This window comes from Siniperca chuatsi, linkage group LG8 (assembly GCF_020085105.1).
Source record: "Siniperca chuatsi isolate FFG_IHB_CAS linkage group LG8, ASM2008510v1, whole genome shotgun sequence".
Classification (NCBI taxonomy): Eukaryota; Metazoa; Chordata; class Actinopteri; order Centrarchiformes; family Sinipercidae; genus Siniperca; species Siniperca chuatsi.
This window is the reverse complement of record NC_058049.1, coordinates 8,071,907-8,097,489: the sequence shown is the minus strand read 5'-3', so window position 1 is coordinate 8,097,489 and position 25,583 is coordinate 8,071,907. Positions and strand designations below refer to the sequence as shown.

Sequence of the window (25,583 nt, the reverse complement as noted above, 5' to 3'; positions counted from 1 at the left end):
TATACAAGGTCACAATTTGTACCCCAATTTCTTGCATCAGTGACTTACAGAACCTCTACATTTCTTTCAGTAAGCTCTGTTGGTTTCTTTTCTTTTATAAGTCTGTTTTCTGATGGGTGGTGTGCTACATGATTGGCAATTATCTGGCTCTGTGTATCTCAATGTGTGTAAAAGTAACACTATTATAGATTTAGTTTGATTATGGGTCAATCATGTGTCTATTCCTGGTATTATGAAGTACATTGGATAAATGTGTATACCATATACTTAACGCTAATGGCCTTTAAAGTATTTTATAGTCAAAAAACAGCAATAAAAATATGTATATTATTTGAAGCAGAATGTGATCTAACACATATGCATTTATTCTAAATTAATTTTATAACACTTTTCAATGCATGCCATTAATCGTGATTGCTGAAACATTATTTCATCTCCATTGTTAATTTGTTTGGAAAATTGAAATGTGTTTGGTTCTCAGCCATCTAAATGAACAAGAAATAATCTGGCAGCACAGTGATTATGATGGACCACTTTTGTTTTGTGTTGCACAGACAAATCATTTGTGTTACAATCATTTCTACAGTAAAATTTATTTTAATCATCTCATTAATATACAAGGTGTCTGACCTAGTGCTTATTTCATACCACATTTGTAAAATAAATAAATAAACAAACAAATAAATATGGAGCTTAGGAGGTGACAAAAGATTTAATCATCAGTTTCTTGAAGCCAAGTAAACTGTTGACATGATGAGTATCCATATTGCATCAAAATGTTCACCCTGCTGTGTCTATCATAAAAAACAAGATGGACAAGTGCATGTCATCATATGTCCATTGCATTGAAAGATTCAAAACATCTTGACAGAAGAAGAAGAAAAAACAGCAGTTTACTCCCGCTAATCTTCCTATACTTGCCTAATCTTATGTTATTCTCCTGAGTTCAAATAATATTGCTTATTAAATTGCTGTACCGTGGCTTTCAAAACAGCAATGCAACATGTATTAAGAATACTTCAGTAGTCTAACAGTAAAACAAATGTTCAGGCAGCATCAACTCAGATTAAGAACTTTAAGTAATTAGTTGTTTAACAGAAATCTACTGCGTGTTTGTATTTAAATTAATACGGTGTATATATGCTGACTAGTGTGTGTTAATGCTCACATATATTATGTCATAATTTTGAGGTAAGAGCCAAGGTATCTCTCGTTCTCCCATGCCTGTAGCAGGAATTCATGCTCTCTTGTAATGATGGATGCAATTGACTGCAAACTGCCTCCGTTGCCATTTAATGGTTTGTAATCAGAGATGTTGAGCTGCAACTTTATCATATGCAACAGTGAGGGAGTGTTTCACCTGTTGTATTTCTCTCGCATTACTCATGCAAATATACATAATGATTACAAATGAATAGTGACACAATGCCTCCCAGTTAATGGGATGTAGAAGTGGAAACCATTATGGCCTCTTTTTTTCCTTGCCCTATTTCTTAAAGGGGGTTCACTGTGAGGAATGGGCACGCAGGGTGGGTGCCAAAGTTGTTATGTATATAGCCACAATTTCCTGATTATTTGAAAAAGAGGAAGATGACTGGTGGTGCGGTAATGCTGTTGTTTCACACACTAGGATCCCAAAACAGTTGTTATGGATGTGCTCACCGCTTGTTTTTCTTTGAGGTGAGGTCACAAGCCCAGGTTGTTCCAGACCTCCTGTGTGGCACCACATGAGGTCCCGTTTACAGAGTGCTAGAAGGGAAAAAAAGCAAACCCTGTGCTGAAACTGTAACTTCTTCTTCTTCAAAAAAAAAACCCTCCAAACTGGTTTTAGCTCAATTACTGTTCTCCAGATCCATAATTATCAGAGTGACTTTGGAAATGGCAGACAAACGATTACAGTTATTTTCCTTTTTAACAAATGCAAACCATTTAATCCTACATTAGTGCTTAGATCTACTCCCCACCTGGTGCTGGTGTAAAAACTGATAATAATGTTTTTAAATGTGTCCATGCATTTACAAAAAAGAGGTGACATTTTAATGGATCATATAATTTCTTATCTAATCACTGGTTAAAACAAATGGATTTTTTTGAAAACAAAATGTGATGTGTTGATTTGAAGTACCTCAAATGTAGGCTAAAATCTAAAATGCTCAAAGGGGAACATTTTAACATCAGATACTGAATCATAGTAGCTCACAGAATAGTCCAAACACCCATCAACCCAGATATTTCTGCTGTAATGCTGTTTAACCTGCTTCAACAGGAAATTATCTACATGCTTGTTCAAATAATACTTGTGGAAGTACGCACTCACTTTATTAGGTGTGGAGTGGTACAATTGATCTGTGAATTGACCCTTTCATCTTGCATAGCTGTATTATCAATGTAAATGGATAATTGACAGACTATTTCCAAAGAAAATGAAAAACCTGTCTAGCAGATTTGTTTTAGGGTACTGTGGATTGGAAGAAAAAGGTTGAAAGACAAAAGTTGTACGTATTCATATTAAATTGTTTTGACTAGTAATACACCTGTAAAACTTCTCCTTTTGACTTCTACACAGTAAACATGAGAAGACATAATCATCCTTTAATCGACACAATTCACTGAGATTTCTTTTTCCTCAAATGACCTTGATGTTTTGTTCTGCACTGCTTTTACTGTATTTGGATTTCAAATAAGACCTCAGTTATATGGACACAGAGCTGCTAGAAAGAAAAAAAAATCAAAGAGAGCCATCACTGACCCCAATTTTCCGGGGCTACTTCATAATTCAGTTTGATCTGAATATATTTTTTTGTCTTTCACGGCAACCCCCACTGATTTGCCACAGAATCACAGTCGGTACTAATGAGAAGTGGAAGACTGAAACTCCTTCAAAGTCCTTACCACGCAATATAAAGCATATTTTTTGCAGGCTATTTCTTCATGCTAGTTTGCCTTTAAATGTATGATGCACATAGACACAATTTGCCTCAAATTAGATGACAAATTTCAAAACACATCAGCATGAAGCAATGCTTCATAAATCCTGTATGAGCAAATATGCCATGCAGAGGTTAGCAACAGGGGTTGTGCATTATTTGGCTAAGCTCCCGATGTATAGATGGACTGTTTCACCTTTTGTTATTTACAGAATTAACTCATGAATCATTCACAAAGCATCTATGAAGGAGCAAGACCAACACATAAATAAATAATCTCACTATGCCAGGCCTTTGGGTGTGGGGATCTAGCAAATTGTGATTTTTTTTAGTCCTCTTTTCCACAAAATCATGAAACTGCTGGGCTATGCCTCCTTTAATCCTTGAGACAGAGAGACACACAAATTGGTGCATGCTGTTTCTCTCTCTCTGTCTCGATGCATTTTTCCAAGAGTGAGTTGGATGCTAAAGGTGTGCAGAAATGATCATTACAATCTACCAAGTTCTGCCTGCAATACCATGGCAACGGAAGGCAAATGTGACCATGAGATGTGTTCTAGTAGCTGGCAAACTCAAACGCACAGCCCTTCAAGGACTTGGAGTAAACAGACACATTTGCCCAATGGAGTGGAGCTGATAGGTGTTCCATGTTCAGGGTTTATAACTCATTTCAATGCACTTCCACATTTTTACCCCTTTTTTGGCAACTCAATGTCATTCTACAATCCCTAGTTTGGGTGACATACTATTCTGGAGAGTAATCCAAGCTAGAATTCCCATCTGACATAATTAAGGAAGAACTTTCTCTGATATCAAGACACTGCAAGACTGATGGAGGATATTTTTATCTAATCATGAGAGCATACAATTTTTTAACAGACTGTGGCCTAGGAGGGTGCATATCTTTTATTGACTGACTGACAAAGGTTATTGGACAACATATATATTAAAGGCAACCCAATCGGGCATCATTAAAACCAGTAACTTATCGTTAAGTGGTTCTATTTCAAGAAAGCCTTACAACAAATGTAGCAACATTTTTTGGCAGACATTAGGGTGCGTACAGACATGCAGCTACAAAGAGACAAGAAGCAGTGGGATATCAGATATTTTTTGAGGGAAACCAGCTACACAAGGAGGAACTAGCATCAGAGGTACAAAGATGCAAAGTGGCAACAAGCTGCGCAAAAACTGGCACAGAAAAGTAGAACTTTATACAAATGTCCTACAGCGTCTGGAAACGAAACAATAGCACTTGTGTTGATTCCCACAGAGAACACAAAAAAGAATAGAATACCGCTACCAAATCGCCCAGTCGAAGCTGAATGTGGAACTTACAGAATCAATGTTAACATGTTCGAAATCTTTTGTGATATAGATGTTTGGACTTTTGCAAATACTTTGTTAACAGTAACTATTAACAAAGCATGCCCCAAACTGTGCATATATTGACTTTTTATGCATGCTTATTGTATTCAGTTATTAGAGATCTTGAACTAATGACTAGATAATGTATTTCAATGCTATTGGAAGACTGAATTTTCCATCCGTCAGATTTTAATGGGGTTTTGCCAAAACCATGTAGCTTGTCATTCATGTATGAATTGTGTGATGAGTTGTTTTGACATATACCAGCATACTGCATGACAGAAATGTCAAGCTAGGACCTCAACGGGGACATGATGACATGACTGTCAGCGAACACTGATTTGTTATTTTGCATATCAGAATAGAGAAAAAATTTAATACGGTATTAAATCAGATCAGTAAAATGAATTGGAATTAACTTGGCTATTAATTTTTTAAATATCACCTCCAGCGAATATTTTAATTGTTAATGTGTCTATTGAGCAACCTCTGAAAAATGTTAAGCATTCTAATCATGTTGATAATATAACATAATTTATATCTTCTAATTCATATCTCAAAATTTGATTAATTCCAACAGGTGAAGTGAACTTGGACGTCCTCCCACAGTAGAGGTCTCTGGTAACTCCCAATTGCCTCCTAAATAATTTTTTTCCTGAAGGGCAGCAAGGTTAAGCAGGTTCAACAGAGCAAATAAATAATGAATTCAATAAGGGTAATTAAGAAAGCACATCAGACGAGCAGCATACGACCTCATAGCCCCACACAAGGCCCCAAACTTAAAACCCCTGTGCAAGCTTTTTTCTTCTTTAAACTACAGCTTCATGACTCCTGTTATGATTCTAATTTTAGGTCATTTTGAGAGGTTATAAAACCTACAATCCCTAATCATCCTAATTATTTAACATTGTGGTGAGACAAACTGCAGTCATTTATCAACATTAGTCTTTCTTGTCAAATGAACACTGCAATTTGTTGATGTTGACACTGGGAGGAGAACACTTGTCACTGCTATACAACCATGTCAAGAAAGGGCATAATAGTCATCCCATGAGTCGTTGTATTGATTCAGTTGATGAAGCACGCTATAAGAAACATATTTAGAGTGTACCAAAAAGAAAGATAATCTCCAAATAACAATGCCAACAGCAAACTGACAGATGCAAATGACTAAATCCATTTCATCAAGGCTGTGTCAGCTTTACTTGGCTAATTGATCCCTGAGCATCTACAAACCTTTATGCTGGAGTGTCTTTTTAAATTAAGTAATATAATTTACTGTATACAACCGGTAATAGTCACAAAAATGGTTGTGCAGATCATTTTCAAACATTACCCATTAGTTTTGCCTAATTAGTTCTAAATTTGTTTTATGATAATAGAAAAATTGCATGATTTACACGCTATATTTTTATAGTATGTGGAGTATACTTGTTATACCAAACTGTCACATCTCCAGTACTTCACCCCCATGAGTCATGTTGAAAACTAGCTGTTTTAAGAACTAGACATTGGGTTTTATAAGTCTAACTTTTAAAATGTTGATATCACTGTGAAAATGTAAAGCACCAAAATTGCAGTAAGGCACTGAGTATTTTCCATTACAGCAGCAAAATGCTTTTCATTTGGTGGGCAGATAGCAGTACATTAACACACTTGATGTAGCTCTACATCCCACTATGCCTCGATGCTAAGAGTCACACCCTACATTGTCACTGTACCATTTCATACACTTCAAGCCAGCTGACTCTTGGCTTAGAGTTGATGGAGTGTGGTTTCAGCAGAGTTAAAGCCCATTGTTGCCGGTTCCAAATGAAATGAACTAATGACAATTACATCTGGTTCACTGCACTGGTTGTCATTAATCTCCAGAAGGCGATCTGTCTGTTTACAACTGCTGTATACTTGCTGCGCCAGATACACCAAGGAGCTCTGACTCATTATATAATCACACTGCACGTTTGATGTTACATGCACATGTGAAAGATTAAGACTAAGAGGGACAGAGAGAAAGAAACTAACAACATAAGGAGATAGAAGAAGTGAACAATATAAACTATATTAACTTATGCCATTGTCTCTGAAACATGAAGCAAGTAGATATTTTACTGATGGACAGCCATGACAGATACAGTAGATAGATACGATAAATACATAGATAAAATACAAAGGCAGCTAGATAGGTTAGTTCATGTGTAGGTTGGTACGTAAGTTGGTATCATCAATTCCCCTATAAGGGACTTCATATGACATGAGTACATATCTCATGTCTAACAGACACATCACTCATGACAGTAACCCCATGGATCTCTCCAGTGCTTATGTTTTATGGCAGACGTCAAAGGGGGAAAAAAAAAGTACCAAAAAAAAAAAAGAGTCCTTCAGTAGTTTCAGCTGTAGCTTCAGTAGCTTCGAGTTGTGCTAAGACACTCAGATTGGCAGCTCCAAACAGCACTAAGAGGCAACTATTCGAAAATTCTTTGCATTGTCTCTTAATGTCAGTAAACAGTATGCATCATACTTAAACAACCATGTCCATGTGATTTCTTTATACTAAAGAGCGAGACAATAAATGCAGTTCTTGTATTACATAGTCACTTCTTGCAGAAAGGGTAAGATTCTTGGCCTGTGCCCATATCAAACAGATATCCATACAGAAAATTTTATTTAAGAGTAGAAAGCTCTTTACAAACACACTTGTAATTCAGACTGACATTTAAAACTAATATTATTTTTTATGAATTTATTGTAAAAATCTCACCTAGATAAGCTTTAAGTCACTCTCATTAGGAATGCAATGTAAAATGTAACTTAGAGCTCAGACTTGAGAACTATGGCATTGATTTCCATTTGCATTACAGCGTACTGTATATACATAAACAACGGGCTCAAATTACCTTAATCAGAATCAGAAACACTTTATTGATCCGAGGGGAGGGGAAACTCTTTCGTTACAGCTGTTCACTATCACGTCAATGCACAATTGAGAATAGAAGGAATAGAAGTACTAAGCAAATGAAAATATAATACACAATACCAAAACACTCTCTACTCTCATTTCGTAAAGAGTGTAGTTTAAATTACAGACAAGGTTTAGGTTTCTACATGCTGCATGAAATTATGTTAAAGTGGCCTCTACTAATTGCTGGTTTTCATCATCAAACAGCAAGAAATTTCTCTCAGCAAGTAGCAAATTGTCATGTGTGTGAATGCTAAAGTGTTTGAAAGTGATTGGGAGTCTCTCTTGTCAAGTCTATAACATGCCTCCCGAGGGGAAGTCATGCAAACATGAATGAAGCAGGTTCCCGTGAAGGTTAGTTCTGTCTGGTGTTTGACTCGATACCTCTTGGGGTTCCTGACAGCCCAGTATAGCAGCCCAGTCACCTGAAATAATATCCATATCCACATATCCATAGATATGTGCAATCTGTACATTTGAATACATCTAATACGTATCATATCAACATTTGTACAATACGTATCATGGCAACGTAGTTAAGATGACGTCTTTAGGAGCTGATTTTCTTATATTTTTCTGGCGACTCGGTTGGGAATAGTCACTTGAAAGTAAGACAGGACTGAGTCAAAAGAAAAAACTAAACTTAAAACCAAAACTTCAAACAGGTGCTGATGCCACAGTGCTTTTGTCAAAACAATGTACAGAATAGACCATGACCTGACCATCTTAAAAGGATTGTGAGAGTTGTGTGAAAAGCCACAGCTAAGGTGTAAAGACATAGTTAAATTTTAACAATGATTTATTTATTTTTTACCTCATTTAATTATTTAAATACACCAAAATAAAGAAGAGGCCCCTTTCAGAAAGGTCCTATTCTCAACTGCTTTAAGGCTTAAGGAAGCCACAGGAGAGGAAGAGTGAAGTCTCACTGAACTGACTGAACTAAATGTGACTCTGGATTTTGAGCACACATGATTTGTATGTTTGATTCTGACTCATTAGTTGTCAAAGCTTATTATTATTTGCACTTATTTTATATACAGTATTCACAAGTCTTTAAAATGAATACAATCCCAATGATCATTATTAATTACTAAAGGCATCACAGAGCCAAATGATGAAAACTGCACAGTATAAATAGCATGTTTGGCTTTGATTGAAAATCTTTGCACACTGTTTATAGTATGCCATTAAGTCAATGAAACAAAGCATTTTTGTTCAGGATCCTTATATTGCATCATAACACTGCCTCAATGTATTCCACTCATTGCTGGAATGTGGCAATGCCTCTATTTGCATCGGCTCGATAAAGACATCACAAGCGGACTCAGCTTGCACACAGATCTCTCCCACTCCTTGCAATACATTTCCACACTTGTGTGTTGACTCCGCTTGGCAACAGTGATCAAATCCTTTTTCAGTGGAGAGGGAAAAGTGTGGGCGATCCCACTTTAGCAAGGGATAGCCAGATGAAAGTGCGCAAACATGCTTTTGTTGCTGGAAGCACGTCCCTTGCAAGAAGAGAAACACGACTAATTTTGAGGGTGAATCATTGCAATCAGAATTATTTGTGATGGCGTTCTTCATGGGAAAACACACCATTGGCTTCAGCTTCAACATTATAATGGCATGGTTGTGTAACCTGAGCACATTCATTTGAGCTGATTTGCAGATGCTGGGGCTTAAAGGGACAGTTCACACCAAAATCAATCTCTTACCTGTAGTGATATTTATCCATCTAGATTGTTTTGGTGTGAGTTGCCGAGTTTTGGGGATATCGGCCAAAACAAAAGACATTTGAAAAACTCAACAGCAATGTCTCTTTCCAGAAATCGTGACCCGGTTACTCAAGATAATCCACAGATTTGTTGTCAGTTTCATGTAGGAACTATTGGTAGAAAGACAATAGCTGCTCAGTGACATGTATGTATCTATAACAAGACAAGGTTTATTCCAAAATGACATTTGACAATGCTAAATTAGATTTTTTTGAGTTTTATTCAGCTTTAACTTGTAACACTTTTAATGCTGAGCCACACACGTACAGGTATCTGGGAGCTGCTCAGTACAAGCAGGCGTCTTCTACTGCTCTATTGGAGCTTGGCTCGCCTCACCACTGACCAGTCCATCCAAAGTGGCTTTAGAAAGCTCTCAGAGTTGGCATGTATCAGGCTCTTTGGTGAGTGTTTGAGTGAATAAAAAAGCTTATGCACATTACTGTAATACTGAATGATTCTATCTATGTCACAATACAGTGATTCGTTTGGAAACTACAAATTAGGATCTGCACGCACATACAAACCAAAAGAGAGCAGGTGCTGAGCCGAAAATAACAAATAAATAGGTAGAAGTATAAATAAACAGCTTACACACTGCAGGGCTCCGATGTCAACTTATTTATTGCACTACAGTGACGTTTCGAGCACAACTGCTCTTCATCAGACCCAAAAGTGTTTGGAAATGAGAAAACCTAAAGATTACCTTGAAAATATTTTAAGAGTAGGATCCCATACCTATAACTCTCATCTAAAGGACAATCTAACTTTCTCCAAATCAGTAATGCAATATAATTATTTTTGAATTTCTTATCCTACAAATGTAATACAATATGGAGAAAATAAGACGGTGTAGTCCCTCATTCATCCAGGAGTGTTCTATCGTAGAAAAGGTTTTTCTACAATAATATGGAGAAAAGAAGATTATAATCTAAAACTTTATTTTTTATTTAAAATAAAATTGTTTTTAGTTTTTTTTATTGTTAATATTTATTTTAATACACTTTGTCTTGTTTTTGTGGTTATGATGATAATGTTAAGAATGTGTAACTTTAAAACAGTGTCTACTGGGCCTCAACCGATTTAAAAGTCCAATGTAGATTGATTATCTGCTTAATTGGAAGTAAAAACAAATGTGAAATGAGATGTTATTACTAGGGATGTAGTTCCTGGTCACAAGAATGACCTCCTGTGCTTGCTGACATTGTGAGCCTATTCAGGTTTGCTTATAGTGGAATGTTTTTTATCCTTACATTAGCGACAATGCATTTGTGTTACAGTCCAATGAATAACCAGCTATTGCAGCATGTTTACTAGGATTTGAATTGTATACTGACTACATTGATTTTGATTGTTTGAAATGACATCTTCCTATGATGACACAGGAATGAGAAAGGAACAGAGACAATGACAAGTTGTACTGGGAGATTTGACACAGCAAGATGCTGACACTATGATGTATGGGGATGAGACTAAGAAAGTCTGCCTCAGTGAGCATGAAGATAGTAGCTGTCAAGATTAGATAATTAATATAAAAAAACATTATATCATCATCAATCCAATGTCAAGATGATGTTTGTGCAGTGAAGAATATTGCAATATTATTTTCCTTTTGACACTTTCAGTCATACTGAATCACATTTGCACAGATGACATATTTTGACAGCAGTGATATAATGCTAAGTAGACTGCACTGAGAAATCCGAATGTATACAACTCTGACCTGCAAGGGAATGTTGTGGAATGTTGCAATCACGTGCATGTGAAAATGTACGGTTGTTTTTTCAAACAGTAACAAAAGTTTAGAAAAAGGATTAACTCTTTTGTTTTACAATGTAATTTATGTTTTGCAAAAAAGAAAAAAAAACACAGTGGATAGAAGATGCATTTGCATTTTTGGTGTTTTGTGTAGTACTTATTTTATTAAATACAGAGACTTTATAATGAGGAGACCAAACGTATTTGAAGAAATGTATCAAATTTGGCTTTAACGAACACAAATCTAAACCTCATCATTGAAGTCATGCTCATCAGCTGAATGTATCTGAAATGAGCATATTGCCAAGGCACTCACTTAACAAGCCACTCATAGAGTAATTAACAGATGGAAGAGCAGCCTGTGGTGTATTTTCAACAAGAAGTTCTGATGTAGATCTTAATTACTGACAATTTTCCTCCTATTAGTTGTGTTTCGGTTTGAACAGATTTTGATTGGAATATGTAGGTCTGCTGTGTTCTCCGGAGATGACTGCAATGTTCTTTGCTCAATTCGCAAAGCCTTGTTCTCAGTTATGTTATTGTACAATGACTTTGTGTTCTACAGCTTGAAGGTTTTTCAGAACATCCCATTCCAGTCTCTATTGTGGGTTTCTATTCCATCAACTCTGTGTCCCTTTTGAAAATCTAAAAAAATATTTATGTGGAATTTGGTGGCTTCAAAATGTTGTGACCACTAAAAAAAGACCAATTGTATCTTGCTGCACTACACAGAAATGGATCCCATACTTCTCTAGTCATTACCAGTGTCTACTGCCTTTAAATCTACAGTTTTTGGAACCCTGACTGACAGCATTTTCATGTTGTGCAGCTGGAAAACAGCTGAATTGCACTCTGTTGCTTTTTTAATCTATGATATATTAGTCAGTGCATAATTAAAGTCAGCTGTTAGTTGAACAGGTAAGATATGAATGACTGACAATCTCCCTTGTTTTTGTATTACTGTGCACATTGACGACAAACATTGGAATTATACATTTGTTTTTATGGGGTTTCAATTCCAGTTTGCATTTTCAAAGATTTGATTGTCTTGGTAGTTGCAATTAACCTCTGGCTGTGCTGAGAACAGCCAGTCAGAATCCTAAACACACGTCCACCTCTGCAAAATCCTGAGCAGATGGTAGCAGACCTGCTGGATTACAGACACAATAAAGCCAAATTCAACTTGAATCAATAGCTATAGGCCACTAAGCAACTGCAAGTTACTGAGACGCAGCAGAATCCTTGACTACGAACAACCCAACAACAGCTTCTTTGACTGTTTTCACACTGGCTTTGTTTGTTTATGTCTGAACCTGAGGTCAACTGTTCCCCTCTAACCCCACTGGTCTGCTTTCACACTAGTTTACTGCTGTTCCGATTCATGGTATGTTTGCGTAATTCTTTTGCCATCAAAATGGTGTTTACCACTGCTTCAAGGAAGCAATGACATCTGCAGAAAAAAAAAAGAGAGCTGTGTACGGACTTGTAAGGGCTGAAAATAAATAAAACACGAGCACCCATGAGCAGGCCATGTACAGTATATATCCCATTTTCTTGCTAACTATAGAAGAATGTAGGTCTGCAACTAATGATTGATGATTATTTTGATTATTAATTAATCTGCTGATTATTTTCTCAATTAAAAAGTAAATTGTTTAGTCTATAAAATGGTCACAATTTCCCAAAGCTCAAGTTGACATTTCTAGTTTTGTCTAACCAACAGTCCATAACCCAGACAGATTTCATAGAAGACTAAGAAAACCAGCAAACATCCACATTTAGGAAACTAGAACTAGTGATTTTTTTGTTGCATTTTTGTGATTAATAGATTATCAAAATTGTTACTTATTAATTTTCTTTCAATTGACTAATCGATTAATCGACAGTTTTCACTCTACAAGACTGTCACTAATGATGTCACCATGACATGTGCACATGGGTTTTCTTCCAGTGGCAGCATGGATTGTGTTCTGACTGCACAAAAAAGAAGCCACAGGACAATTGGAACTAATCTAAGATCAACTCCTTCATAAGGACTCAGTTTTTTGCCCCCAGGTTCAGCACACTTAGACTAAAACAGGTTCCATACCTATTGTAGTTCACATGACGACAACTGAGCTAAATCCATTCTCTGATGAAGACCCCAAGATGGTGTTGGAAGCTAGTAAATGGACCTTAAAAGTACAGTATGTAACATTTAGGAGGAGCTACTGGCAGAAGTGGAATATAATATTTATAAGTACGTTTTCTTCATATAATCGCCTGAAAATAAGAATCGTGTTTTCGTTACCTTAGAATAAGCCGTTTAAATCTACAGAGGGAGGTTGCATCGCCATGTTTCTACAGTAGCCCAGAACAGACAAACCAATCACTGGCTCTAGACAGGGCCTTTCGCATGATTTTTTTCGAGTTTCGCAGCCACCATAGTTTCTCCTAAGCACTTTAAATGGGAGGGTGAGGCAAGCAGTTTTCAAATGGTTGCAAGTGCAATTTCACTGCCAGATGCCCCCAGTCTTACATACTGGACCTTTAAGTAAAGATAAAACTACCATTTCCAAGCTCAAGAATGGACTTTCATGCTCACTGTTTGTGTAATCTCTTAAACATCAAGAAGTCTCATCAGTAAGACAATATTATCTTTGTGGTGGTTTGCAATCTGTAAATCTTAAAATATTCTATAGGCAAAAGCGATGCTGATGGTGCTGTATCTCATGCTCTCTTCTGCCATGCTGTTTAACGATTAAAAGCCAATGTGACATTTAATTAACAAGAAAACATTTGGTGAGCATGCATGTCCTTTTCCAGTATAGTCTTGGTTCATAGTCATATGGTTAAACCCATTCACACGAGAGCCTCATAGAGCAGCCACCGTCTTTTACAGCTCACCACTGAGCAGCTTCATCGGAGCATCTGGGGGTTGAGTGCTTTGTCAAAGTGCACCTCAGCAGTAGTTGTTGAGGACAGGGAGAGTCTGTATACTTCACTTCACCGGATAATTTTCCTGTACAATATCTGTGTCAGCAACAGTCACAAGCTTGGCTCCGTTTGGATACTGTTTCCCAGCACTGCTCCTCCTTATGCATGTTTGTACTTGGCCCGTTACCTTCCATTCCTTTTTCCCCTTAACTGACCGGAGGGGGAAGAAAGGCAATGGCAGGGATCATTACATCACAAAACACCCGCTGGCCATTGTCCTCAGTAACTGCCACACAACATTACCACAACGCTCTCTACAAACAAGTGGACAGGTCCTGTGTGCCACAGCACAGACACAGGGAGGGAGAGAGATAGAGAAAGAAAGAGGGAATGTGGAGGGGATGGAAAGAGAGGAAGTCTTGAGAAAGGCAGAGGAATGAGGAAAAGAGGGATTGAGAAATCAGAAAGTGAGGGAAAGCTGAGAAAGAAAAAAAAAAACGAAGGGCCCCTGTTTGTCCCCAGGGTCCAACTCACAACTATTCTCATGTGGAAATACTTGACATTTGTATTTCCATGACCCAGATAATGTTTGCTTGGACACAGAAAGATTGCATAAAGTCAAAGGTCGGGGAAGTATGGTTGATGCCAGACTGGTCGTCGCCACCTCAGAGCTTTCTCTTATTACCAGAGAGGCCTGGCATTTCTGTCTTCATGTGATGCCCACCCCCCCCACCCCTGACGTTATTATACAAACATGACCCCTTTGTTGGTTCAGAGGAGGACAAGCCCTCTCTGGTTTTATTGCTTGCACACCAACATTTTGCTTAGTATGCTCTCAACCTTTGTGCCTCCACAGGGGGCTGGGACATCATAAACAACTCACTGTACACGCACAGCTTTCTAATTACAAATCATTATTTTCTCTCATGTAGTTTGTAAATTTGATAACTGGATTCATAACATTGTGGGAAGAATATTCCTGGTGGCGATATAAACACATATTTTTGGCCTGTGCACATACATATACATATATATACACACACGTATAGATATATTTATATTTATATAAATATAATGAACCCATCACTTTAGAGATGTAATATCTCAAAATACCCAAAAGGTAAACAAAAACATCCCGTTATGTCTGACTCAAGTGACCTTTCTACTATTTTCCTCTGAACATATACAAGGTGCAAAAATGTATCCCCAAAATGCCTAAAAAGACAACTCCTGCTGAAATTATCAGTCACTTATTGAATTAGTTGACACAAAATTAATCAACTATTAACTATTTTGATAATTGTTGATTTGTTTAAGTCATTTATCAAGCGTCTTATATGCAAGGATTTACTGCTTTTTCCTGTTTTATATGTGAACAGAATAGCAAGTATTTGGTTTTTCGGCTTTTGGTTGAACAAAACAAACAAAATGAAAATGTCACCTTTGGCTCTGAGAACTTGGGATGTTTATTTTCCCACAGTATTTTGATATTTATATGTAACAACTAATAAATTAATTGAAAAATGAATGATAATGAAAATAATAATTAGTTTCAGACTTAAAGACAACAAGTTTTAGATGTAACATACCAATGTACAGTAACTATAAAGTAATAGGAGATGGAAGAAAATGACAGTAGCAATAGCCCTGCCATAAATATCACCTTTGTGACGGCATGGCTAAAATTTTGCCCCTCTCCCCGCTATACCAAGGTATAACTGATACAACCTGCATTATGTTGCAGTTCAACATCACACTACCATTACCAACAGACTAAAGAGATGGATAAACCCTGTCGCAATATTCAGCAAAAACTGAAATATATAAGCTTATCAAAAGTAATATTTAATTATGAACTATTGTATTGAATTACATTATACTGCACGATGCACTGCATGTTTTGCTGTTATTGTGTCTACCTTCTGTAGAAGAGCTATGGTTAATATATTTCCTCAGGACATGTGAGCATGTGAGCAGGTGAACATGTTGGGGATGCACAGCTCCTCTCTCTGGTTTCGTCTTTACAAGTGCAGTCGCAAAACATCCTCACTAAACAGCAAAAGCAAACAAGAGAGAACAAATACATCTTTGCTCTCTGTAAACATTAAGACAAATACAAAGGGAGACAAACACAGAGTTGAACAAACTGGCTATGACAACAAACAAGTTGGCCAAATAATGTAGGGAGCAAAAGAAATAAAGGGCAGGGAACCAACCAGCCACATCAGCCAGAAAATGGAGTTCAATTCTTATTCTGCACAGCCACTAATGCAAATGTCTCATACAAATTCCAGACATATAAATGCAGGGAAATTGAGAAAATAAATAAATAAATGGGGGAATAAATTGAGAACAAGGCGAAGGAGAGGAAAACTTCAAATGAAGGAAGAACTGAGGAAAATCCGAGCACAAATATCTGGAGTCGGAATAGATTACTGTAAACGTTCTTTTTTTCCCAAATACCTAATCACATCATTGTGTCCTGTTGCTGAAGTGCCGCTTTGTTTCTTCATGAGAGAAGAAATCTCTTGAGCTGAAGTTATAAGATTTTTTTCCTATACGTATTTAGAAGTATGATACAATATTGATATCCAAAAACATGTTTTTTTTCAGAATTGTTTTTACTACTGCTATTAGTATTATTATTATTATTATTATTATTATTCAATTTGTTTTTGCCTTGCATGTTATCCCAAAACAAAACAGTTTGTAATATCTTGTGGATCTAACATACAAGATACTGCATTCGAGATAAAAAGTCGAATGTAGTTGTTTTCTAATTCATTTATGGTATTCTGGATAATACCATTTTATTTACTAAATGGAACCTGGAGAAGCACAGGTAGGTGGGCATCCTTATGGCCAAGTGCAGGGGACCATCATAGGGGATGGGACCACTTGAAAGGCTGAGAAGATAAATTGAAGGACTTATGAGATGTCGAGGGTGCACGGTGGCAGAGCGGCTAAAAGCTCCTGCCTCCCAATAAGGAGATCGTGGGTTCGTGGGATCGATTCCCGGACCAGACCAACATCACACAATCTCTCTGGGTGGAGTCTGCATGTCCTCCCCGTGTTACCGTGGGTTCTCTCCGGGTTCTCCGGCTTCCTCCCACCGTCCAAAGACATGCATGTGTAGGTTAATTGATAACTCTAAATTGCCCGTATTGAATGAATGTGAGAGTGAATGGTTGTCTGTCCTTGTCTGTGTCTGTGTTAGCCCTGCGACGAGTTGGCCACTGTCCAGGGTGTACCCTGCCTAAGGCCCAAAGTCACTGGGATAGGCTCCAGTCACCCGCGACCCTTAACGGGACCAAGCGGTAGAAAATGGATGGATGGATGAGATGTCGAAAGGAAATAAGGCAAAGCATAGTTTGCTAGAACAAAACAGATTTTCCTTGATGAGTGACAAGAGTTGATGAATAAACATTGCTTCATTTTAAAAGGTCATAAGACAAAAGTGTTGGGAACAACTAGCTTAGCTGAGAGACCAAACATCAACAAAATGATTCACAATTGATGATGCTTGCAAACATTCACCATGCTTGTAAAAGACACTGCACATTGTATTGTACATCTAGCAGTATTGCATAAGCCAAGCCATCAACCCACCTAAGACTGCTTCAAAGTCAAAGATGCCTTGAAAAATATGTACATTGAACACCTACACAACACTTTCCACTCCTCCTTCCTGTAGCCCCGAGCAGTAGTTGACATGGAGTCACACCTTCTACCTCTGCAGTCTCATTGCACAGATGGGTTTCCACACATTCTATTTCAAAATGAGGAATTCAGGCCGCCACTGTTTTCAGGATCCTGACATATCACGTTTGCCAGCAAATATTGTGAGATATTTCAATAATTGCTAAACTAATGCTATTCCATAAATGTTACCTACTGCAGCTTAAAGATAATATCAACAGAATAGGTAAAAAACAGGAACATTTTGATATTACAAGGGGATAGTATTGACATCACAGCAATGTATACTCCTGTACCTTCGTTCTTTTATTCCAGTATTGTTGAAACCAGACCAGGCTTGTATTTATAGCAAAAATATTGAATATAATAACGAAAATCAATGTAGCAAATAGACCCATCTCTTCCATTTATAAGCTCTCCATGTAGTCCTATCTGAAAAACAATTTGCCGTCACCACCATGTGTGGCAAATGCCTCTGTAGCACCTATCAATAAACCATCCGTTGTCACCCGCTGTGCCATGTTATTAACGCCCATCTTCATGGTAATCTCTCAAAGACATCATTGATGGGGCTCCTCTGTATTTCTTTACAGTGTGGCCTGTGGGATACATCCTACGGCGAATGAGAGAAAGCTCTCCCACCCCACTCTAAATCTCTTCCTTGTGCCCGAGATAAGAGTAGAATTGAGTTATTGAGCAGACAGTTTAAGATATAAGCTCTCGCTAAAGGGCGTTCAAAAGAGTCACAACAAGAAGAGATTGAATGGTTTTTCTTTACAAGGGGGCCGTCTCATCTTCACCATTTGTCTACGGCAGTGCTCAGATTAACCCCGCGGTGAAAAGGCCACTGTAGGGGATAGAAGCATGTGCTATACTGTACTACTACAATACAATGCTTCAAATGTGTATTTTATTTTATTTCTTTGCAATTTGCCTGGCACCTGGTGCATACCCCCATTATTGACCTTAATTACCTTAATCACAATGACAAACACCGCTTCAAAAAGGTGGGTCTTATTTGGTTAAATGCCAATTAGCAGCGCTTGTCAGCTATAAAGAAGGGTTGGCAATCAGTGCTATGGTATGTGAGATTTCTAAGCAACATCAGAAACATCCAAAGAGGCCAAATTATCTGTGCCTACACTGCAGGTGCATCAGCTGAAGGAACTGCTATACTATATATATATATATATATATATATATATATATATATATATATATATATATATATATATATATATATATATATATATATATATATATTATTTTATCATTATTATTATTATTATTATTATTATTATTTATTTGATGTTTTTAATTTCTCAAATTGTTTGGTCAATCAAAGGTCTGAAAATTGTGAAAAATGCCCACCACAGTTTCCCAGAGCCGAAAATAACGTCTTGCTAACTTGTCGAAAACCCCAAGATATTCAATTTATTAACATAGATGACTACTAAAACCAGCATATATTCACAATTGAGAAACTGGAACCAGTGAGTTTTTGGCATTTTTGCTTAAAATGTGGTTAATCAGTTATCAAAATTATTTAATTTATTTTTGCTCATTTGATTACTCGATAAAATCAGCAAATCAGTTTTGTTCTAGTACAACAGTAACTATATACTAGTTAAAGTTATTGTTGTTTTCCCATTTTAAATATGCAGTGAAATGTACAGTATAGTCAACTATCCATAATATGTGCTGCACTGTCTTTCTTCACTGAATGTTACATCTTGTTGACCTTGTATCATTCCAATGCGCAGTGACGGTCTTGTCAGTGTCTAATTCAACCAAAGTCAAAATGACAAATATCTCTACATTTACTCTTCATGGTGGTTGACTGGGTTCTGATTTAAAAAATTATATGCTAGTGTAGCATACCAATTAGATATTTAGAAAACTGCCACTGTTTTTCATATTTCATTTTATAAATTTACTCAACTGAATGATATCTCAAGTGCGCAAATATTCTTTTCTTATTAAATTTGCATACTGATGAAGTAGTGACGATTTATTAATGAATTAGTCTAGTAAAATAGCACAGAATAATCATAGTGGCATAGAAATACAGTATCAGCCTCACTTGGCCTGAGTTTTAAATATAAATTTCCATATAATCCTGAATCCTAAAAATGTGCAGAGCAACCATAATCACTACTTTTAAGGTCAATCTGCGGGAAGCAATGTCATTCTCAATTAAAAAAAACCCATCGTAGAACATGAAAGTAATGTTCTTAAATAATCATTAGAGAATTAAAATGTATTTATAAGAGGCAGGCAATGAAAGGTCTCTTTGGTACTCCAGTCACTCACGGGCACAACGTAACAGCAGTATAAATGCACTGACTTCCCAGTAAAAAGGCAGGTTAAGAGCATCTGAAATTCACAAATAGATCCAACAATGGGAAGAGAGGGAAAAAACTGTATGCACGAATCACATTTAGCCAAAAAAGTGAGAGAGGAAAAAAAAACCCAAAGCCCTGGCAGGTGTGAAAAGATGTAGTGCAGTGAAGATGAAGAGGACAGAACGGGGTGATGCTGGCACTGGTAGTCAGGTTATGCCTTGAGGAGTTAGATTCAAAGACTGATGGAAACTCACATCCACCATTTTCACCATCCATATACATGAATGTGCAGAGAGGAATTTAGATCACAGTTTGCTTTCTAAGATTATTAGATTTGCTTAATACAGACAGGAAAGAGGTTATTCACTGAATGGTCTTATCATTAATCTGAATGCTTTCTGAAGACCGAGTGTAAGTATGATGAATATACATGTATATTTCTAAGCTCTACATATGAAAGTTAATAAAAAATTACTGAAACAGCTGGTTCCATTCAGTAAATTTTAAAATGATTGTACACTGAAGGCAGATTGGAGTTTTAGTTACACAAACATTTTTAGAGGAGAGGGCTGCTCTGGAGGCAGAAACAATATTGGCTTAATGAGTGGAACCAAAGAACCACAGTTTTTCTGGCTAAGTGATAACCGAAGTCCAGTGAAAAAGGCAAAGACATAAGACATTAATCTGAAACCTAACACTAATAAATAAACCAGCATGACACTGTGTCATGGATACAAGACAACATTTACATTTCTGACATTCTTGCAGACATATTAGCAAATCATCGTGGTCCAGAGTGTTGTCTATGATAATAGAGACATTGTTTCTGGAAAGAGAAGTTGCTGTAGAATTTTTTGAGCACCACAAACAAAAATCAATTCACCTCCATAATACTATTGGGCTGAAGGCACAAATTTCAGACTTGGATATTTAGCAACCTGGACAAATTATCACACTATCTGCATGGCAAGATACCACTAGAGGCTTTTTTAGCTTTTGGGATTCAGCTGGTGTAATTTTACCTTTTAGTGTCAACATAAACCTAAAACATACTAAAATGCTTGCATAATTTTGAAAGGGTTTCTTTTTGAATGAACAGCTGGCAGATACATATAGCTGCTTGGACAAATGTAATCAATCAATCATTTTATTTATGGCTGTTATAATAATGCTGTAATTATAGTTGTAACAACAGCAGTTCCATTCTTCAGAACTCTTATTCTTTCTTCTTCTTACAAAAAGTGAACAACATTACGCAGAGATAGGAGAAGTGAAACAAGTCCCAATTTAACAAGGTAAATTAGCTGCATGATTAAGACATCTAATGACTGACTTCAAAATAATGTGTCTTGTTGGTGAAAAAAAGCGGTCTGTTTCCTGCAAGACAACAATTGCATCTGAATTTAGGAAATACATCAGTGGCTGTAAACTTTTTACAGGAAATAATGAAAACAGGAAAAAAGGGAAAATGATCCTGTATAATTCTCAATGTACACATAAACAGTCATTAATCCACAACATCAAAACAAAGAAAATAAAAAAAAATACTGCTGTTAACATTAAGATAGTGAATTGTATTTTTGCGTATTGTATTGTATTTAAGAGAACATTAAAGCTACATTCCCTATAAAAATCTAAAGAACATCTGAAGAAAACATTTAAATGCATTTACTTTTGAAACCTCATAACTTCCCCCCCCATTTTCAGGCTGTGAAAAACCTGGAAATACGCATCATGCTTCTTGAACTTTTGGCCCAGAGCACTCTGGTGATAAACTTTTCATGTAATGCGAGGAATCTCCATTACAACCTTCCACACTACACAGCATTACTCAGTAAACCCATGGTGAAGGTCTGACTGTGTGAAAAAGGATAATCATGTTGATTTGAAGACAAGGGAAGCAAAAACATGTAAAGATTTTGTGAAAGAAAAACTACAGTGACTTGATTCCTTATGCTGTCACTCTGAAATAAGAAAATTGACATTTAATTTTCCTTTGTGCATGATGTGAGAATAGAAAAACAATAGCAACAACACCAATATAATACAAGAACCTGTCACACAAAGCCTTAGCCAGCATCATTAGACTTATTTATCTTTCATAACCAGTCTCACAGCGCTTGATATGTGCTCTTTCAACTTTATGAATGTTCCAATCAAGGTATGATTGCATTCACATTGTAGTGGGATAATTTGTAATAAATAGGCAGTCACACGCAACATGCACAGCTCCAGATGAGGCAGTCCAGGATAAGATGAAATATTGTGCTGTCACACTCAGGCTATAAAAAGATTTTCTATTAATGATGTCAACCTGATGCTCATCAGGGCTGCAGTAATGAAATATGAAAGCATTAGTTTACACTGAACACTGGTGGGATATTTGCTTTTTATTCTAAGTGCAGTTAGTTTGCAACAATGCATTCATCTACTGAAAATTAGTTCATCAGGTAGTTCAGTATCTCCAGACAAACAATTGGTCACTAGCCAGGACTTTACAGGCTTTGGAACAGTTTAGTAATAGGTTACCATGGTTACCTCACATTAAAGTGAGTTCATGAGTCCAAAAAGCCAGCTAAACCAGTTAAGCACAAAGTTAGCTCAGTGACCCATTTATCCCATTCATAAAACGGGCCTCAGATTACTTGAATTTATAGTTAATCTGAAATTGTATAATAAGTATGGTGAACATGTGAAGTGAAGACAAATAAAAGAAATTCACAGGTCTTTGTCCAGTAGATACACTGTAGATGAAATGTCTATGACTGTGGTCAGCTCCCTAGGGAGCTGTCCAAGGTCCTGAGGAGAACACAACACAGAGCGGAGCTGTCCACAGTGCTGACTGCTTTTCTCTGCTTTGGCTTTGCAACATTAGTCAGAACACACAACTCCACAGACATCTCTGCTATCAGACAGTCCTCACCCTCTTTTGTTTGTCTGCCACATCCCACTCACTATACCAGTCAAACTGTGCTTTGACAAGGATGTGCACAGAATGCTTTGCAAAATCCTAAAATCCCCCAGTCGATTATAATTGCATGCTACCAAAGCTCAGTGCTTTTGCTGGCTGAATTGTGTCTGATATTTCCATCATTCCAGCACAGAGAAATTTTATCAAACCAATTCATGGAATTCTGTTGAATGTCAAGGGAAAATATGTATCATTACAATGACATTATAATAATGTGTCATTATAATGTCATGTGCTAAGGTGGTGCTGAGCGTGAAAGCTGTGCAGAGTACACTGTTAACTGACGCAGTTCCCCAGCTCCACATACATATTCATGAACACTACCATAAGAAATCACATTCACTTAACTTCAGCTAGCAAATATAAAGCTGTAAATATGCTCTATATTTTTTAAGATAGATTTCTAAAGCTAGGGTGCCTTCTATAGATGCACTCACTGACTGTAAACATTAGATAAAGGATAAGGATTTATACATTAAATGTGTTGCAGCAATGCTGTGCTTCAAAATCCTTCCGTCACACAGTTACAGTACAGTATATGTAATCGAGAGCAGCTCAGTACAGTCACACTCTTCTTCCTTGTATTATTGAGCAACTTCACTGCAGACACAAGATGCTGAAGGGAGAGCGGAAATCATTAACTTCTCGTATATCTCGTATATTACTAGCACTCCTGGAGATTCAAACCAGCAACTCTCTGTTGAGGACCAATGCACTCTCTTATCCTCTTTATGTTTGACTGAGAGTTGAATAATTCTGATGTATATGACACCTTGATTTCAAAAACACATTGTCCATTATAATCAATATGAAAAAATACCTGCCTTAAAGATCCACAGTGTATATCTAGTATGCTTAGGGCAATGAAACACAAAAACCCACACATACTGATATTCTGATGCCCTTAGTAATTTTACAAAATTCAACAAGCTGATCTCTCTTATTGCCTTTTGATGGGAAATAAACCATACAGATGTTGAGTCAAATTCGCCCTATGTTAAGTTCTTCTTTCATCAGTCCCATATCTAACCTCCCTGTACACAAAGATATGCTTTGCTCATGCAATAAACAAGGAATTATCCATGCAAACCAGAAATCATTTCGTTAAATATATATAGAGAATATATATACAGTATACCACCATCATTCATGGTATCCTTGCCTGTTTCAGTGTTTCAAGTTGGCATTCTGTGTGTCAAATTAATCTGAGAGTTCTATTTCCAGTCCCAGTGTTTATGCCAAAGGCAGTATTTAAAAAAAGAAAATCTCAAGAGGGATTTACCATGGGAAAAAAAGTCTTTAAAATAGATTTAAATACACTGATGTAATAAGCTCAGCTGTATAGTCCAAGTATTCCATAAAATAACACTGGTTTTACTGGTATGAAAGCATTATATTCGACTTGAACAGAGGCAAATGAATTTCGGTTGCCTCTACCTTTCTCCATGTTCAATGTGTGACACAGATTGCTGTAATGATAGTAGGGAGGTCAGTGTAATTTCTGGGGTGTGCTGGTTTGGCAGCGGTAGCCAGTGTGGACTTCTGGTTACTATTCTCCACAGTGATATCAGCAGTAGCCCTCTGCAACCTCGCGGTAAACATTTTTACAGCCTTTGCTTAATTAAAATGTCACATCCACTGTAGCAATATACAGCAGAGTTCTCTGCAAATTAAAAAAGAATTAGGCTGGCAGATGTGGACTTAATGGCTTAATCATGCCTTTACGTTTGTTCCAGTAAAGTGCGGCCACAGATGAATATTGTTTCAGCTCTCACATCCATGAGTAATGCCTTAAAAACTATTTGAAATGTAAATTTGGAGACAGCTGCTCTGGGTATGTTGAAACCAGCCCGTGAAAAATCAGCATCTGACAACAAGACAGAAAATGGTAAACCCATTAAATACAGTACAATTATCAGGCACACTGGTTGAATACTCTGTTGGACCTTCACAGCTGCAACCATACTGTATGCCATTCTACTCAATGCTTCTGAATATTGAGTATATGTTTATCTCTATGGTATATCTTGCACTGCACCTTTGAAACATATATGAGGTACCATATTCACTTCTAGTTGTACTCCGTATGTTAGTATATTATATATGTATGGTCTAATTCCTGCATTTCACATCTGTTTGCTATGTTAGCCAGCTATAGTTTGTCAGTAAGAAAGCAGCTTTCCGAGTACCTTTGCATAGTCATATCGGTGCAAAAAACCACATAGAAAAGGTCTATTCCAGCTCAAGAATTCATCGCCTGCCATAGTGGTAAATGGTGAATCTTTCCCCTCTAAAATTGGTATCGGTCTAAGTCTTCAAAAAATCCCATATCATCCTGTCCTTCCGCTCTCTACTGTCCATATACAGTGCAGTATATAGTATGGCAGCATCATCAAGGTTGGTGAACACAATTCTCTGAAAGACTGTATAGTCATTACTTCTCCTTGCCAGACAAAAACCTGCATGTGGATTTTACCTGAAATGTATCATCTTAGAATTTACTGACAATAGTGAATAGAAGGAAGTTCAATCACCACCAATTCAACTGACCATTATCAACATCACTAAATATTCCATGAATATGATATTGAATCCACCATACTCACTCCTATCCATTGTGAGCCATTGTACAGCTTTGGAGGGCTTTGAAATGGAGGACAATATTGCAGAGCCCACAGCTGCAACATATGTGTAAACATATGACCTGCAATTTTAAACGATTATTTGCCTGATGAACAGTACCCTGTCAGAAGAAAATGGGTGATTACCATTTGTTTATTTATGTAAATAAATAAATAAATTGTAAACTTAAATATATAAAAATAAAGGGAGAAAATTACAGTTTCAATGCACTGCACTACTTAT

The 25,583-nt window shown here is 36.9% G+C and overlaps 1 protein-coding gene across 9 annotated transcripts in view; it reads right to left on the bottom strand.

The window, feature by feature from the left end:
• The window catches only part of lingo2 (leucine rich repeat and Ig domain containing 2), a 215,139-nt gene that overhangs the window by 110,008 nt on the left and 79,548 nt on the right, over positions 1-25,583 (bottom strand). The window contains exon 4 of one of the 9 annotated variants that reach the window (XM_044205722.1): positions 1,663-1,749. The exons of the other annotated variants lie outside the window; for them this stretch is intronic. The gene's annotated coding sequence lies outside the window, so the exon portion shown is untranslated. The remainder of the gene's footprint in view (positions 1-1,662; positions 1,750-25,583) is intronic. 9 annotated transcript variants of the gene reach the window in all.